Source organism: Polistes dominula, unplaced genomic scaffold, assembly GCF_049000335.1.
Source record: "Polistes dominula isolate Pdom_NZ unplaced genomic scaffold, Pdom_raw_medaka contig_20, whole genome shotgun sequence".
Lineage (NCBI taxonomy): Eukaryota > Metazoa > Arthropoda > Insecta > Hymenoptera > Vespidae > Polistes > Polistes dominula.
In genome coordinates this window covers 6764244-6782846 of record NW_028301147.1, presented here as the reverse complement: position 1 = coordinate 6782846, position 18603 = coordinate 6764244, and the positions used below count along the sequence as shown (strand labels likewise).

Below are 18603 nucleotides of genomic sequence, written 5' to 3'. Positions count from 1 at the left end.
GTTATTCCATGTCTACATTCTAGCGATTGACTAGTGAAAGCTCCATGCTATGCTCAATCCATTCAAGATATAACTCTTATTTTTTGCAATGTTAAATACAGACTCTTTTGTTTAACTTTTATGTATATATATAGTATATATATAAGTATATCTAATTCGATCAGAACAATTTTTTAAAACTCTAATTTCGCTTAATTCTGTAGTAACTATATGTATATATATTTTATTCTTCATATATGGGATTAAACTGTATAACGTCATATCCTGATATTTCTCTTTCTATATACATATAATAAAATGTGAAACAAAATTTATGAAAACGACAGAATATCGTTACTACAATAGAATATAAAAATCCTGAAATTTTTCCAGACAAATTTAATTTCGAAGGACGGTTCGAATCTCTTACTTACGATTACGGTCCGGTCGATCTTACCGTATGTGCTTCCCATGTTCCTACGACACATTAGGACCCTCCTTCGTCACTATAGTACCAGAAGTACTACCTTCGGATTCTGCATTTCCGTGGTGACGAGATAGAAGGTCGGAGAAAGAGGAAGAAGAGGAAGTAGAATAGGAAGAGAAGTGAGATAACAATGGACGGAGACTGTTTTATATCCTAACGTTTTACGTTTCACCCACGCGCCGTTTCATCCTAAGAGATGATTTTCCATGTCGACTTTATGGAGATGGCCAAATGCCCGTTCCATAAAAAAGTACGGCTATTGGACTCTCGCCATACTGCGACGTTAATATCCATTCCTCAGATGCTTCAGACATTCGAGTCTTTAATGAAAGAATTATGATGATAGTATGGTAATGATAGGTAGATAAAGATATATAGATAATGATAAATATCATACAGACGTAAAAAGTATTGGCTTTTCTAAATAAAAAAAAGGTACTATTATAGATAAAAGATACTGTTCTTGGATATATCTACAACAAAAAAACAACACCTCATTACAAGCCATGATACCAGACTTAAATTGATTTCTCAAAAGCTTTGTAATCATTGTCGGCCTAGATACAAAAATCGTATATGAAACAAACACTCGATGCAAATCGGAAGAACGACGACGTTTACTCTGTTTGGATTTTTTCGCTTCTTTTTTTTTCTCTTTTTTGATCAATTTGAAGCCATCGATGCGTCCGACAGATTCGACAGTGAAAGCGTAAATATGTGACATCCGTGAGTCGATACGATTTATTCTCGCATATACCTAGGAATCGGTGTCGATATAGAAACGAGCAGGAAAAAAAGGAAAAGAAGAGGAGACGATTCGTGACAATATTCGCGGCAACGATCCTTGTCGCCCATTGAACCACCCCGATTCATCTCCCACCATAAAACACCAATCCATCGTGAAAACTCATCATCGTGTAATAAACGACCTTCTTCATAACCCATTCTCCTACTCTTTTATTCTATTCTCTTTACTTAAGTCAGTTGACTTCGTACATTAAATCGATTAATGTCGAGTAAAAAACAAATATTTATTTTTTTTTATTTTTAATTTCCTTTCTCTTTTCTTTTTCTTCGTAAAAAATCAAAAGCTCTTTTCTCTTTCCCCCGCACGAGCCGCCGTCGAATCAGCGATCATGGTGCGATGCTGACGCAGCTCATAACGATAATGCGCCTCGACGAAGCGAAATTCGATGATAATGGCTCGTGGCCGCGCTTGTTCCCCAGTAAGCTCGTAAAAAATGCACGCGGCTCACCGTTCGCTTTAATCGTCGCGACGGCGTTGAACGCTTTTAAAATCGACGTGTGGTTTGTCTCGGACGCGGAAACGGTAATAGAATAGCTCGAAAGAGTAAAAAGGGGATGGGTTGCGAGGGTATTATAGATCGAAAGAGAGAGAGAGAGGAGAGAGAGAAAAAGGTTCAAATAATTGGCGTTTCCAGTCTCTCTCCGCGAAACGCCAGGAGAATATTTTTGCGGCGTCGCTTGGCTCACCCAAGAAATTAACCGCGACTCGTTTCGAACAATTAAACGGCTCTCCAATTCCAATAAATTGAAACTCGCGCTGGTAAATCATCTTTCCCACAATCCACGTCGTCGATGAACGAATCACATGATCCTAGTTTTCACTACTATGGCATCCTTACCGACTCGGTCGGTCTACTCAGGAAGCTACCTTACCGATCACGAAGAATCCTTTACGAATTCGCGAATAAAACGCAAGTGTCGCCACTCTCGTAAAAAAAAAATTGATAAGAAAAAAAAACTTTAGAGAATCCTTACACTCCTTAAACAACCCCCACTTTTTCTAAAAAGAAAATTTAAAGTTACTTTACAGATATGCAACTCATTGTCGTTGCACTCGTTGCCGCGTTGAAAGCTCGTGTTATTCGTAAATTTAAATTACGAACGATTACTTCCCAGGACTCCGTAAAGCGTACAAGCTCCCGCGTAGAGAGCTTCCACAGGTAGGTGACGTACGTATCCTAAGACCGAATCAATAATGTCACTGACCTAACCTTTTGTCCTGTACATATATCTCGCGATAAATTAAATGCCTGACTGAGATTTTACATAATCCTTTATACATCTATTTACTCGTATTATATTGATTCTTAATAAAAAATATATTGTCCTTAGATAAGACATATAATATTGAAAAAGACATGCATTCGCCATTCTCGGAAAAATATTCAAATTTGACGATTAATGAGACCGATGACGATGTTCCCGTTCGCAAGTAGTAATCTGCTTAAATATTACTGACTATACCTGACATCATTGATGCTTGACCTATTTCACTTTAAAAAAAAGAAATCTTTTTCCTAAAAGTATCATCAAAATAAAAATAAAAGAAAACAATTTTTTTCTTACAATTCGTATATAATAATTATATTAGTTATATTATAATAGAACATCATGTTGATGCAATTGACATCCTCTTCATAAACGTTCTATAATTACGTAAGACTATATAAAAAAGAAATAATTAGAAGAAAGGAAAGAATCACTTCCACTGACCTACTGTAACACGCACGCTTGCGCCGTTCGAGACGATTGCTAGAGCCATGGTGTGTATTTACACGTGGTTTCCGGCGCGAACGATGACAGCCGTGGGACGACACACTCGTCCATTTTTTGGCCGGTAGATACACGAGTAACAAAATTACTCGTGAATACGCGCACGTATACACACGGGACCTAACGACTACATGAGTCTACCAACCTCTCGTGTATTCCTAAAAGAGAAAGAGAGAGAGAAGGAGAGAAAGAGAGATAGAGAGAGAGAAAAACATGTATAGAATATGCAACTCGCACGTGCACAAAAACCTCCCACGTAATATACGTTGCCGCGTAGCTCTAACGATACATAAACATCGAGAGGATCGATGGTGGGAGAAGGAATAAAGGGAATGAGAGAGAGGGAGAAGAGAGATGAAAAAGCGAGGCGCGGTTGAACATAAAAGAGAAAGAGAAAGAGAAAGAGAAGAATCCAATGGGATGATGCGAGAGTGAAACGGGTATAGAAAAGATAGTCATGTATGTATGAAAGACAGATAGAGGTAGGTATAGGAAGAGAAAGAAAGAGAGAGAAGGAGAGAGAGAACGAGTGAAAGAGTGGGAAATTTGATCGAGAGGGAAGAGAAGGAAAAAGAGGAGAGAGAAAGAGAGTGGAGTGTGAAGAGAGATTCATCGAAACAGAAAGAGAGAGAAAGAGAGAAAAAGGGGAGAGTTGGAAAGAGAAAAAGATAAAACTAGACTGAGAGAGAAAAGGGAAAAGAAGTGAGAGGAGGGCAAGCTGCCGTTGCTAGATAGAACGAAGAGAGAAAGAGTGAGGAAAATAGAAAGAGAAAGAGAAGGTGAGTGTGAAAAGGAAGGAGAGATCGGCTGGTACGTTTGCAGGAGAAAGACAAATGCATATGTGTTCTGAAACAAACGTTCGATCAGAGTGCCGATTGTTGCCAATCATACGTTGCCGCGGCCGTACCCCTCTATGTGCCTGGTGGGTATGGACTCGCGAATTCAGTTCTGCGTTTTTACGCGCCGTGGTAACCACCTCGCTTTCCTCATCGAGAAGCTCTATTCTCGAGTCCTATCTTCTTAATCTTCACGTTCGCGTATTCCTTTCCACGTGACCTTGAAGTTAAGGGACTGGACAGAGAACGAAAGGAAGTCACATAAATTCGCACGTTACGTAGAAAGAGGAAATAAGAGGAAAGGACAAAGGGAGGGAGGGAGAGAGAGAGAGAGAGAAAGGTGGCCTCTTTCGGATTGTGCGTGCGTGCGTGTGCTTTTCGCGGAAAATGTCGGCGCTGTCGGTGGCATTCGATGATTGATGACGATGGCGAAACTACGAGCTCGCGATGAGATGGAAAGAGAAAGAGAATGAACGAACGAAAGGGAGAGAGAAAGAGAGAGAGAGTTTGTGCGGGTATATATATGTGCGATTATGTATGTCGTAAGTGTGCGTGTGTGTATACGTGCGTACGCCTCTTGCATACTCATCGAGAGCCTCAACCTCACCCCCCACCCATTCCTCCCGTTTCCTACTTCTCATCATCCCTTTTCCACCACTACTATTATCTCGCTCTCTTCCTAAGCGTGCACGTGCATTCTGCCGTGCTCCATGTACGCGCGCGGGATGGCCAATGATTTCGGAAAACACGGCCGGCAGTGTCGACCAATGGCAGAGCGGTCTAGTCGTCCGGGCGAGGCAGCGATACGCGATGACGAAATGAGACGGTGTGCGAGAAAGACAAGGAGAGCGAAAGAGAGAGAGTGAGAAAGGGAGAGGGTGTAGAGGAGAAAATGACGGAGTGGGATGACGGTGGTGCGTTGAGTTCGAAGAGGTGTACGAGGAGGTAGTTGAACGGGTGAGAGGAGAAGAGGATGCTGGACGAGCTAGCGTTTCATGCCGAGTAATAATGAATGTTCGTTGCCGGCGGCCAAGGATTTGTTCTCTCTCGTTTCATAATGACGTACTGCTTCTCCACTTTACCTATCTATCTCTCTGTTTCTTTCTCTTTCTCTCTCTCTCTCTCTTTCTCTTTCCATCGATGCTCGAAATCGAACCATTCGCAATGTCGATCACTTCTTTATGATCTTCTTGAGGAACGCGTATTCTTTGTAATGAGCATTCTTTAAGATATCAAAAGAAAACATGAAAATATCGAACAATACAAAGAGATTAAACAGATGAAATAAAAACAAAATATTCGAAAATATTATTTATAGAAAAACTGTAAAATATGATGGTTCTTAGAGTAAAATTATTTTTTAATTTTGTTATTGTTTAGAGTAAGGGGAAAAAATTTTTCGACCTTCTTTCTCTCAATATAGCTTTGTTATTACAATCAAAATTGCTATAACTCACGTGCGATTTTATATTAAGGATAATTATCTTTCATTTGAATGTTTAAATTTCGCTTGAGTCAAAATCGGTTGAAACAACAGGTTTTTCAATATCGCTTGCTATGCTCGCATCTCGTTACCAAACTTTGTTGAATATAAAACGTATCTGCAGCATAATAAAATAGAAACTTTTTCGATGCAAAATTGTATGCATGATTTTTTATTCTTAATATTTAATACAAAGACAAAACTAATGAGAAAACTCATCGTCATTATTTTGAAAAAAAACAAAATATTTATTATTGTCGACTTCATTCTAATTCAGTCCCACAAATGTGTACAGAAAAAAAAACATCTTTAAAAAATAAAAAAAATAAATAATAATAAACAGAGAAAAATAAAAAAATAAACAGAGGAAAAAAAATAATAAAGAAAAAAAAATTACAAAGAAAAAATGAATAGGAAAAAGAAAGAAAAAATCGTGTTTTTTTTTCTCCTTTTTTATAGGACACGATCCCTCTTGAAAAAAGACGAAGGAAGAAACGAGTTTTAAATCGTGAAAAATTTACAACTTCTTTCGCGGGAAAAGCGCGAGAAGCTGTACCGGTTGAAGGGGAAGTGAAATAAGGGTAAGAAAGAGAGAGACAAAATGTTTTGCGCAACCAGATAGGAGTCCTGGAAGGAGTGAAAGAGACAAAGTTGGAAGGGGGTGCGCTTTTCACGACAACGATGCAGCTCGTAGGCGATAGTGCGGAGAGCGCGACTCCGGGCGCGCACGCGCTTTTTCGAAAAATCAATAAAACGAAAAGCTTACCTAATGCTATGTTACCTACCGTAGAGTCGCTGAAAGCGAGGTGGGAGTAGCGAGAAAGGGGAAAGTAGACTCCGCCTTCGTCTACTAGCTATATACTCAATAGTCGCCTAGATATAACTGTGAGCGAGGCAGATGATCATCTTCAGATGATCTATCTTTTACCCTCGGTGTTGTTATGAAGCAGGGGTTCGTCATTCCCTTTCTCGACAAGACATTTACGAAACTAGTAAGAAGCGTCACAACGTATGAGTTGTGTAATCAAAACAAACGCGAGTGAATATTTTTTTTTTATTATTTTATTTTATTTTTAATTTTTTATACATATATTTTTTTTATTTACAAAATTTTTTTCTTACAACATAAATACATTATTACATTTGTAAAATTAAAATCTTATACGATAATGCATGTATGCGCGTCTCACTGAAATTATAATCATAGAAATGTATTGTTAAATAAAATAATTATTTGTAAAACTTTACCCCAGAAATCTTTTATTATTTAAGTATAGCAAAAATAGAATTAATTTAAATTTAAAAAGATAACACACGACGATCGTCGATTTAACTTTACAATTGAAAACATCGATACGTAGACTACACGTAGGTGATACGCGCAAGAATCGGACAACGCCGTGTAAATTTCGTCGTTGGAATATTATAGATCGCGTTCTATGGAGGTCAATCAAATTAAAATTGACCGCGACCACTTCCCTCCAAACCTATCCAACCGTGCTTATTATTTTATCAAAACGGTAGGACCACAAAAATCATTTCGAAGCGATTAAAAGCCTCGGCGTGTTAGTGCGATCGAAGCAAGTCCAATTCGTACTCCATCGCGACTCTTCACCAAAATCGAAGAGCCTGATAGAGAAAGCAAGAGAGAGCGACAGAGAGACAGAGAAAGACAGAGAAGGAAAATATAGGAAAATACGATCGACGCGAATGGATTGAAGCTTATCGCTTCGTTAAAAATTGACACTAAAGAAGAACCTTGCTTTTTGAAAATGTTAAAATAAAATCTATATAAGTAAGTAATGTTATTAATTTTTGATTAAACTTCAGATAGAGTCTAAGATAGAAAACAAGTGAGAATAGACTGTAGAATTAAATGCTTCTCAGGGGATATCTTAAATGATATATAATGATGTCTTCAATGATAGGTATAGATACATGTAGGTACTCTAGAAAAAAAATATAATATACCGTAAGCGAGCGGATAAACAACTGGAAAAAGAGGGTAGTATCATAGGGGTGCCTTCGTAAAACGGGAAGTTGCGAATGCGGCGTGCCATGATTAGATTGTGGCTTGTGCTCGAGGCGTCCGACTAGGTTCAACACGTTAGCGAATTCAGTCGGTTGAATGTTGACAAGTCCGCATTCTCCTCTGCTGGTGCCTTTAGCACTGGTCGTGTAACTCTAACGAGCTTAAGGCACGCCACCTTTCTGCTCGGGTGCATTGTCTGCAACCGCGAGGTGCTCTTGGACCCCCAACTACCCCACTCCAACATCCATCACATAGCGTTTCTGTATTGCAACTATGACCCTGTCGATAGTTGAAATTGTTATTGGCAATACCACTTATACCCAAATCAAGTGTAACGACACCATAATCGCACCATCCCTTCAATCAAAATTTGATTTTTTTATGAAGACAATTATTCTAAGCTGATATATTCGTATAGTTATGTTTTCTTGTTCGCAATAAAATAAATTTAAATTATATTTATTTAATTATCTATTTAATTTATTTTCATGTTCATTGTATTTTGTAACATAATGTATCAATTCGTGATGCATCTTATATATAGTACACATAAATCTTATGTATTGAATTAATAAATACTTTTTTATATAAAAGTCACTAATCCACGAAAGGAGAAGATGAAGTGACTCAATTTCGCCGCAATGATCAAATCGCGAACGACGCGACGCAAGTTAAAATAATTAGTGTGTTCCTAATGGAAGGACCATGAATCTTTAATGACATTTCATTACAGACTTGGATCAATGTTACTCTTTGAAGACGAGGGTGCGGGAAATGAAAATTACCGAGCTTTGAAACGATTTCACTCTACAAATTCGTATTCTATTAGTATCATATCAAACATTTCTGATGATTTCTTATTTATATATAATATATACCTCATTAATGATACATTTGTAAATAAGTTCATGTTTCCGCATACGAGCACGTTGTTATGCTTCCTAAACATTAACGGCAAGATATTATCGTTCGTTTTTAGTACTAACCTCGCGGCCAATAAACATAACCGTTTTCGTAAAGGATAGGATATTACAAAGATACGCGTGTAAAATGCGTGGTTTGATAAACTCTAAAGCTTTTGCCAAAATAAAAGATCACTCTGTTTAAAATATGTGTTCTTCTTTTACATAATTTTCTTTTCTTATAATCTTTCAAGAAATTGATTTTAAAAAAATGGTGGGAAAAATAAAAAATATTTAATAACAACTAAAAAGTACTTATAAAAGAAAATTTAAAAAAAATAAAAAGAAAAAAAATGACAATGATCGACTTGTTGACGTCGCGATGACGTGGTGACGCATGGTCAAGTGTCAAGATGACTCAAAATGTCGGATATCCAAGCTTAGTAGGGATATAAGATGGTAGAGTGAAACGAGAAATCCGTTGAAAAACCGCGAAGGCTCAATCATTAATTGTCTTAGACGTTTAAGCGATGTAAACAGGAGGCCACGAAAGGGAAAGCAACGGGGTAAAAGCATCCCCAAAAGTATTCATAGAACTGACCGAACTTTTTCCGCATCCGGCCGCAACCAGTTTTCACGAGTTTTCACGATTTTGCCGAGACTGTACAGCGGGGTAGCCCTTCAAGTATAAACCACCCCCTACGGTAGCCATGGCGACGCGGACGTGGTATTCCTACCCGGCAACTCGAACACTCCCTCCCTCCTTCCCTCCACCTAGAGCCTCTACCCTCCTTCTGGCTCGCATCAGTCCACCGACTCTTGCCCCGCTACACCGCCAACTCCCGGGCCGCCACCCTAAAAACAAGAGTGTAGTTGCCAGATCACGTGGTCTCGGCACTCTCAACGGAGTGGGAGGTCGAGGGAAGTGAGGATAGAGGCAGAATAGGATAGAAGGGGTAGTTCCTAATTGCACCGGGTGGGTAGGACACTAGAGGGGCTCCAGAATTGATGCTGGAATTTTGAGGTTAGGTTAACTCGCTCTCTCTCTCTCTCTCTCTCTCTCTCTCTCTCTTTCCCTCACTTCGTCATTTCCCTCCTTCCTCTTCCTCTTCATCCTCCTTTCTCTGCTTGACTATCTCTCGTTGCTTCTATCTCTTCCTCTCTTCGTTCTCTCTCTATTTCGTTACCTTTAGAACGAAAGCCAGGACCCAGTAGAGGTTGGTACCCTAGACTGAAAAATGCTGCGGTGAACCGGCCGAGCACAAGGGGGAGAGGGAAGGTTCTTTTCGAAATCATCCCAAAACTGTAATGAGAAACTCTCTCACCAACCGATTTTCGATTCTGTAGCCGGCTAACTTCCGAGATTCACCGAGATAAACTCGACAGATCGTAATATATATGCTGATTTCAGAAAACTCGCTTTTACGTTTAAAGAAAGGTATGATAGCGATCGTTTTAAAACGGAGACTTCAACAGACTAGATCAAGCGATATATTTTTTTAAGCATCCTCTTATTTCTTTACTTCTTTAAAATTCGTTTCTATCTTTTTCTTGTTTTTTTAATTATTAGAATTCTCCTATGGAAACTCCAGTAAGGATTCAAAAGATATACAAAGTGAAAAAAATCATTAAAAATATAACAGCTTATATATAACAATTTTTGTTATATTTTGTGATTTTTTCCAATTTTTTCTATTTTTTTAATTTTTCATATTTTTTTTTCTCAAACGGAAGAAAGAGAGAAAGTGAGAGAGAAAACACGGTTGTAGGAGATTCCTGGGCTCCGCCCTGAAAGTCGGCGCCGCGCGAGTCCCTCTTCCGTGTCCCTGTCGACAAAGAGGGTAGTTTGCGTTCGTAGCAAAACGGAGAGAGAGTGGCCGTTCTGGACACAACCCTCCGATCAATGAAGGCGAAGCGCGCGCAGCCTCTCCGGTTTTTTGAAAATCTGCCCGCCAACCTGGGGGGCTACTCTTCTCCGCTCCCCTCCTCTTCTGCGGTATCTACACCTGAACCGCATATCAAGATGGGAAACGCTTGCGATGTCGAGCGAGCACCATATTGCAGCACGTTCGATATTAACCCTCCTAGCTTTACGATTTTCAAAGACAACTCCAATTAAAAAAAAAAAAAATTAAAAAAAATAAAAAAGAAAAAAAAAGAAAAGAATAAATTAAAAAATTAAATTATTTTTATAAGCGATAGCCACTCTCGTGCGTTCTTTTTCATCCTAAAAAATTATATAAATATCTTAATGTTTATAGCACATAAAACAATTCTTAAAGACTCGAAATAATCCTACGATTTTTCATAACTCTTTTCTCTACATAGTTTTTCCCGCGAAAAATTCGATTCACCGACGAAAAAAAAATATGCTTTTAATCGAAAAAATGGAAGGCTGGTGCCATCTAGTGGAATTTTTTTACAGGTTCTCTTCTTCACACCTTCTGACTTTCTTCAAACCCGTGCGTTATGGGGTTCCAGCATTCACTGTAAGATGGCGCCACATATCTTAAGATTATTAAAAAATATTTGTTAGTTTTTTATTGCAAATAATCAATATTATGATCGTTTGATTACTGTGGCTTGTTAATATTTAATAAGATTTTTTAAATTTATATATACATATATATTAATTTCGTATTTTTTCCACTACAAATGTAAGATAATATCATTGTGCGATAAATAAGAAATTTCTCTTTTTAAAATGCCTTATGACCTAAGTTCAAAAAGAATTACCTTAATTCTTATAATGTATGAATACTATTTAGATGGAGTACACTTCGATATATGATAAAATCTTATCTGTTCTCTCTAATTGATTAGTACGTATGAATTTAATACAAGTCAAGCAAGTTTCTACATCTATCTTTTCTTATTTTTCTTTGAACAACATTATAGATTGTGTGAAATGTTTTTTATTTATTTTTTAATTAATACTTTTTCTGATCTTCGTCAATATTATCAATAATGATTACAAACATATTTTTGGTAATAATATATTAAAAAATGAAATAAATTACATTATTTCTATAAAAATATATTTTTTATATCTTTCATTATTTCTACTTGAATCTTCAACAACATATAAGTACGATAAAATAATATTGGCCATGAAGTTCACAACTAAAAATAGTTTAACAACTTCGATCGAATAGTATACGAGGTCATTAAAAATCATTCTTGATCGCGATTGGTTAGACCTATTAACAGCCTGTTGCACGGCCTCTAACGTCAACGTGTATTTACTTCATAGGATTTCGATTCGCACGATCACCCATTTGCAAGCTTGACAAAGCTTATCGATCTTACAATTTTATCGCACTTATTAAGACTGTAAAATAAATAACAAAAATCAACAAATAAATAAATGAATTCATACAAAATTTGTATTCTAAAAATATATACAAGATTCTCATGTTTTTTTTTTTTTTGTAATTTTCACTTTAAGATGTGTTTTACGTAAAACATGAAATTTATTCATTAAGAAAAAATAATCTATGAACTTTTTATAAATGACCCTTAAATTTATATAATAAGTTTCCAATATATGGGATTTATTCAAAAAACTAAAGTATATTTATTAATGATATATTTGCGAATAATTAATGCTAGTAATAAAATCATATAACCCAAAATATCACAGAATAACAAAGTAACTTCAGAAGGGCTCAAGGAAGGATGACCTCGGCGACCTGGATGACTCGCAATCGAGTCCAAAGTCGAGAACGTTGAGATTCATCGGTAGGATACTTGTTTCCTGTCCGCAGTTCCTATAGTCGCGTTCTTGTCCAGATTTCGAGGACGCGGTAGTCGCGCGATAATAAATTATTCGAGATAGATGATGTTGCCACGCCACAACGGGTCTGGGCTTGCTCTCTGCTCCGGTACTATTCTGCAAGCAGGGTATTTATGCCGAGTCTGGCCGCCATGCTTCATACCACCCGGGATAGCAACCCCCTGAGTTATGTCGACCGCGTTGCTCTTGATAGATTTTACAATTTACGATCGTTTACTATACAACGTCATTGAAATAACAACTTGACCGGTATCTTCCTTTCGTCTTATCTTCTTAATTTTCTTACTTATTATCTCAGATAAATCAAACAAGACAGCTTTCTTACGTCTTACCTTAAATTCTTAAAGATGTTGACGAAAGAAGTACTTCTGAAATCTTATTGGTGTTTTCAATATTTAATTCTTTGAAAAATTAAAATTTATTATTATTACTGTGATAATTTATATCAGATAATAAAAAATAATTATAATATAAAACAACAATGATATCTCAATGATCTAAGCAAATATATATATATATATATATTATTATATATATAAGAAAAGATAAAAGAAGGAAGTAAATAATCGTTGAAATTCTAGGATTGACTATAGAACGAAATGGGACGTGGGCTCATCGTCAAACGTAGAAGGGGTTAGTTTTATGGTCTAACAAAGATAAAGCTCTAACTATTACTATCCCGGCATATTATCTTTCAGTGCAAGGTGAAAGCACACCATAGTACAGTATCTCACTGGACTAGACCGCCATTTCATAAGCTTTCACATCATTTTCTCCGGCTAGTAACCCTGCCAACGAATATTTCGTACTCACCCTTGAATCTCTTTCGATGCTCTGCAAAGTGTCAGGTCAGTCGAATAGAATGAGTTTGAACGAGGCATTTTGCATTGCATGAATAATATATCTTTATTAAGTTATGGTGGATAAGGAACTTTACGGGGTTAGAGGAAATAAATATAACATTGACATTTTAAACTAGTGATCATACCGAAAATATTTAATATTTACATTAAAAAATATTACTTTGATAAATCTTCCTTTATTAAAATATCATTTCTTACCACTTTATTTTCTGTAACATATGGAACAATTATTTCAATAATTAATCTTACGTGTAAAAATAAAATGCAATTATGTGACATGTATTCTTCAGAAAACATTTTCATTTACAAACTAATTTTTATTCCCTGTTTATAGGATAAAATCAAACAATATTGGTGACACTTGCTCAATCGGAAAGTCTCTCGACAGCTGGTCTCGCAATAAAATACTAATGCAATTAAACGCCGCCGACAAGGCTGCTCCGGATATTGGTACTCCTCGGGTATGCAATTCTATTATCCTACGCTGCCAGTCCTATCACCACTTCCATTCACCCCTGAACGATCGTCCGTACAGAGCTTTTCTCTTCCTCCTTCACCATTCATCCTTTTTCCTTCCCTTCTTTGACTCGAGATAAAGCAATTGTCATACAAATTGTTAAATACCCGACGAATTCCTTCCAATTCTTAATATCACATTTTCTTTTTCTTTTTTTCTCCCCTACTTTTTCTCTCTCATTTTTTCACCATTAAGAATGAGAAGTAAATAAAAATGATACAATATACTACCTTGAAAATCAACCAGTATAGCAATATAATCATTATAGTTAAATTAACAAATTAAAAAAGAAAAAAAGAAAGGTAACAAATGTTGATAAATGGAATGAGTAAATTGGCAGGCAACGAAATGTATAGGTGAAGAAAAGGGAAGAGAAATAGAGAAGATTCAAAGGTGAAATCGTGCAAGGGCGAAAGGGTAAGGCGGATGAGAATGCGACACAATTAAGCGAGTAAGAGCCGTCATCCTTCGATAACCGACACCCTTCACCTATTCGCCGATTCGAAACTGCTCGAGATTCCATTCGCGCCAATTTCGAGCTTTCGTCCAAAGCGAAGAGCACCTATGGAATTCGCGCAAGAAGTTGCCAATATTTGTCAGTGATTAAGACTTTGGAATTTCTCTTCATTCCTTGACTATTTAACAAAGTAAAAAGAAATGGAAAAAAAGAGTAAGAATTTTTTTATATATTCCAACGTATTTCAGAAATATTATACATAATAGATATTATTTTTATAACTTATTAATTATCGTAATAATCAATTGTTACGTCACTTAGTAATTAAACGAGAACTATGATAACTAAAATTGATGTGATGACGATTCAAAGACCAAGATAAGTAGTTGTTATAAATCCAAAGATCAAGATAGGTAGTATTTAGAGAGGAGTAGAGATGGACCAAATTTGTCAGGCTAACAAGGTATTAGCTTCTCACCGCGGTACGCCTCAACATCTGTAATGCTCAAAGTTAATTCTCAGCTGTTTCGAAAGAGCAGACGAAAACGAAACAATGATAAAGGTATGACCATTCGTCGGCGCAAAAACTCATTAGAACTTGAAATACTTAATCCAAACATCGACAAGATCTTATCCAATAAACTTACCGTTTCAGTACACAATATAAACAATTAAAACGAATTTGATTAATTTATGGAGAGAGAAATGATGGATGGACACCCATTTGCTCTATGGGAAATCTATATTCTAGGAAAAGCTCGATACATCTTCTACCTTGAGAAATGATAGGTGTTCGAGGTTGACAAAGTCGATGGAAGCGTCAGCTATCTCGCCGTCAATCTGACCGAGAAGCAGCATAAACGTACACATACATAAATCCCAAGTACGTAGTAGAATACCATAGTGTGAAGAAGAGAAAGATATAGAAGGTGTGTGAAGGGATTGAGAGAAAGTGAAAGAGAGATAGATAGAGAGAAAGAGAGAGAGATAGAGAGAGAAAGATGGGTATAGTAAAGGAAGTCAGGACTCGCAGAGATTCGAGATGGAAGAGGATGAGCGGTTTGGTGAGGACACCGGGTGGAGTCGACGGCGCTGCCCAGCATCGACCAGAATATTATGGACTTATCAAGCCATCCTAATAGTCTCATCAGGATGCAAGCCTGCAGATCTCATCATCCTTGGCTTCCCTGAACCACGTACCAACGTAGGAACGACCGAGCAATGGCGTTTCCTGGCGTAGATAGCGTTATAGGAAGTAATAGCGGAGTGGTGTGATTACGTGCTGTCCTAAGGCACGGTCAGCTCTCAAGGACATTGCCGTGGGACTTGACTCTGGAGTCCACTTCCATGTCTGGCTTTGAGATTCGTCCAATTTCTATCTTTTTCTCGATTACACTCGATTACCTTCAGACACTTGCTCGATAATTAACATGTTTATGTCGATAATATTCATAGTTATTATTAACTATTAATATAATTCGGTGTTTAAAAAAATAGATCATATAAATACAATCTTATAATTTATTCCTATAATGGTTCAAGAATATGTTTGACTATACGAATAGTATTGTAAAAATACTTTATAGAAAAAGAAACAAATGAAACTAAGTTTTTCGACAATAGGATAAAGTAGCATAAAACAAGATAGACCCACCATCGGTCAGTATCCTTCACCAGGGCATATTGCATACCATGCAGTCGTAGTACGGAGAATTACATAGTTTTGGGATATATATTGTTGTTTAGTACGGTTTAGAATTTCCATAGATAACGGAGAATTATAACGGAGACCACTGTCACGGGACCGAGAAACCGTGAAGCATGCTTATAGGCGTGCACGTACGCACGTAGACATATAAATCGCTCCTTTCTTCGAATTTGATTCGGAAACACGGAGACCAATTTCGATAGTACCTACCAAACGAATCTGTGTACATGAACGTACGTGTGTGTGCAGTTTAACCATTACACATTGGCAATGTTATAGTCAATGGATTATACGTACACATTAAATTCTAACCATTATAATAAATGCAGTCTGTTTAGCAGGTATTAAAATTCTATTGTTATTAAAATCTAATTAACAATTAATGTCAATGACCAAATTCGAAAAAAATTTTATACAATTAAATAAAAAATAGAAAAAGTGAATATTTTCCTATGAAATAATCTATGGACAAGAAAAAAAGAAAAAAAAAAAACAAGATAGAACCGAAGGTCGGAAAGGAAGTAATCACCAAACGCAAACTCAATTATCAAGTTCGTTTTCCTTGATCAAAGTAGAAGCGGAAGTTGTCGGAACGTTGGAGATAAGCGGGCTAAATCGTCGACATGGTTACGGTACACCTGACCTCGTCATCTTTCCTTCTCAGTTCCTCTGACCCTTAGCCGCAACTAATAACTCGCTCTTTTTCTTTTCCCGAGGAACTACAAACTAATCTACGACACAGGCGTGCACGCTCGTTCTCGCACACACACATACACACTCGTGACCGCGGATATGCTATTGCCTCGAGGGAAATATTCCGCTTGCGTGATTCTCTTAGTCGGTCGATCTTTCGACCTAGAAAGATCGATCATATCGTAGATCTTAAGACAACCGGTCAATCAGTATAAAATAATCGTCATCTATATAAAAATGAGAATAATAAGACAAAATTCTTTAGGGTTACGTTAGGACGAGACTTGATCATCCCGGTTGGAAGAGGAGGCTAGGTTTAAGCAACTCTGTGGAAGTTGCGGGTAGGGTCGGTTGGCCCGAGGGCGGCGGCAACTATTATGAACTGTAGCACCTCGAACTACCGCCTCCGGTCCTTCTTCTCCCACCCATCTCCTCCTCTCTTCTTCCTCATGCTTCTACTCTTTCTACTCCCAGTTACTCTCCAGCTCGCCACCTCCTCTTCCTTCCTGGACAACCCCACTATTGCACCGTTCACCGTCTACGTTCGCTTCGAACGCTCGACTCGCCGTCTCCACACCGCCCCCAAATAACCCAAGGGCCCTGCCGAACTAAACCCACCCCCTGCAACTCTGCCCGGTCTCTCTACGAGTAGCCTCTCTCTTCTACGTCGTACCCTCTAATCAATCAACCCCCAGGCATTTCAGCTGGTCCGCGCCAGGGATCGCGGCTTTGCCAGTCTTTAGAGAGACGTCTCTCTATCTCCAAGAATGAAAGAGAGAGAGAAGCAGAGAGAGAGAGAGTATACGGCTAGTACCGAAGCGTTAACCTTACTCCGTTACTATTTCCGTTGCCAGTCTAGAGTTCTCTCGAAGCTTTGCTCAGCAACATTGCTGTTGCGGAATCTCTTTGAGGCAGTCCGAGTTCAAGATTAAAAGCTCCAGAGTATACGGCGACCCAGTTACGCGATATCGATACTCAAGGCCTTTGACCAGGCTTCCCTACCGAATCCTTGCCTCTTAAGACAAAAATCCTATCTAATCTCTCTAAATTCAACTTAAAAAATGATATGTCGATCTTAAAAATATATATATACTTTCTAAGATACAATATGAGATTAAAAACATTTCATATGTAATCTGAGTCAATGTTTTCTATTCAAGAATTTTGGCTTATCAAAAATGATGCACTTAGGGGGAGATTCTTTGTGGTAGCAGTCGATAACAGGCACAGTGTAGTTAATAGGTAATTATCACGGTGCGATTTTGCTCTGCAGCCAATTCCATTCATTTCCTCGATATCTTGGGAGCAGCGACCGCTTGTCATCCATTGGCTTTCACGATCGTGTGTGCGTATCTACGTAATGTTCGAATATCTGCCCTTTTCTCATTCCTACTCTCCACTGTTAGCAGCTCATCGACTCGAAACATAGTTGCAAGAGGAAATGGAGTAATTATAAGGAAATAACGGGCGTCGCCCGTGTGGTAGATTAGAATTGAAACCTTTGACGGGAATCGCATTCTCTCGGACGTATTGGCTCGCATGCTTTATCTTCTAACTATTAGAATCTTCTTACACTACTCGAACTACATCGTAACTCTGGAAAACGCAATCGAATCGAATGATAAAGGGAGAGAAAGAGGAATTATTAATTCTCCTTCGTTAGCATTCTCAGTTATACGAAATACTTATACTATTCATTAAGTTCTACAGTTCATCTTTAATTTATTATAATTATATCCACATTCGTTATTACAACAATATAACAACGGACGATAAAGAAGAATTAATTGTGAGATAGCGATTAAACTCAGGCGAAGCGCGAGTCACCTTGTCGAAGACCGCAGATGTCTCTAGCAGACGCGAAATCGTTAACGTTTAATTGCGCACTTAGGTCCCTCTGACACTTAGGTTCTAAGCCGCGGTAACGCGGATCTACACGCATAGACCCAGACACACAGATCCACAAAAGCGTTCTAAACGTGTATATATATGTGTATGAATTAACCGACAAGGCGACGAGCCAATACTCCGCGTAACAGCTCTAGGGATGTGCAATGCAATTAATATAATTACTTTCGATTACATGTAGGTACAGGGAGCGAGAGACTGCTTCTGTCGTGAATTCACGAACTGGTAGAGGAAAAGAGCTGTGTGCTATGGTGGATAAGGAAAAAGGTTAATAGTAAAGGAGATTGTGTATTCTACGCGCTAACACATCTATAAAAAAAAAACTAAACTGAACACTCCGATCTTTCTTATTTCAACCAATT

At 37.8% G+C, this 18603-nt stretch overlaps 1 long non-coding RNA gene across 1 annotated transcript; it reads left to right on the top strand.

The window, feature by feature from the left end:
* The first annotated feature begins 2992 nt into the window (after positions 1-2992).
* LOC149030957 (uncharacterized) lies at positions 2993-5944 on the top strand. Its single transcript, XR_016178240.1, has 2 exons — positions 2993-4944; positions 5825-5944. It is a non-coding gene; the product is annotated as an uncharacterized LOC149030957 (long non-coding RNA).
* The last annotated feature ends 12659 nt before the right edge of the window (positions 5945-18603 follow it).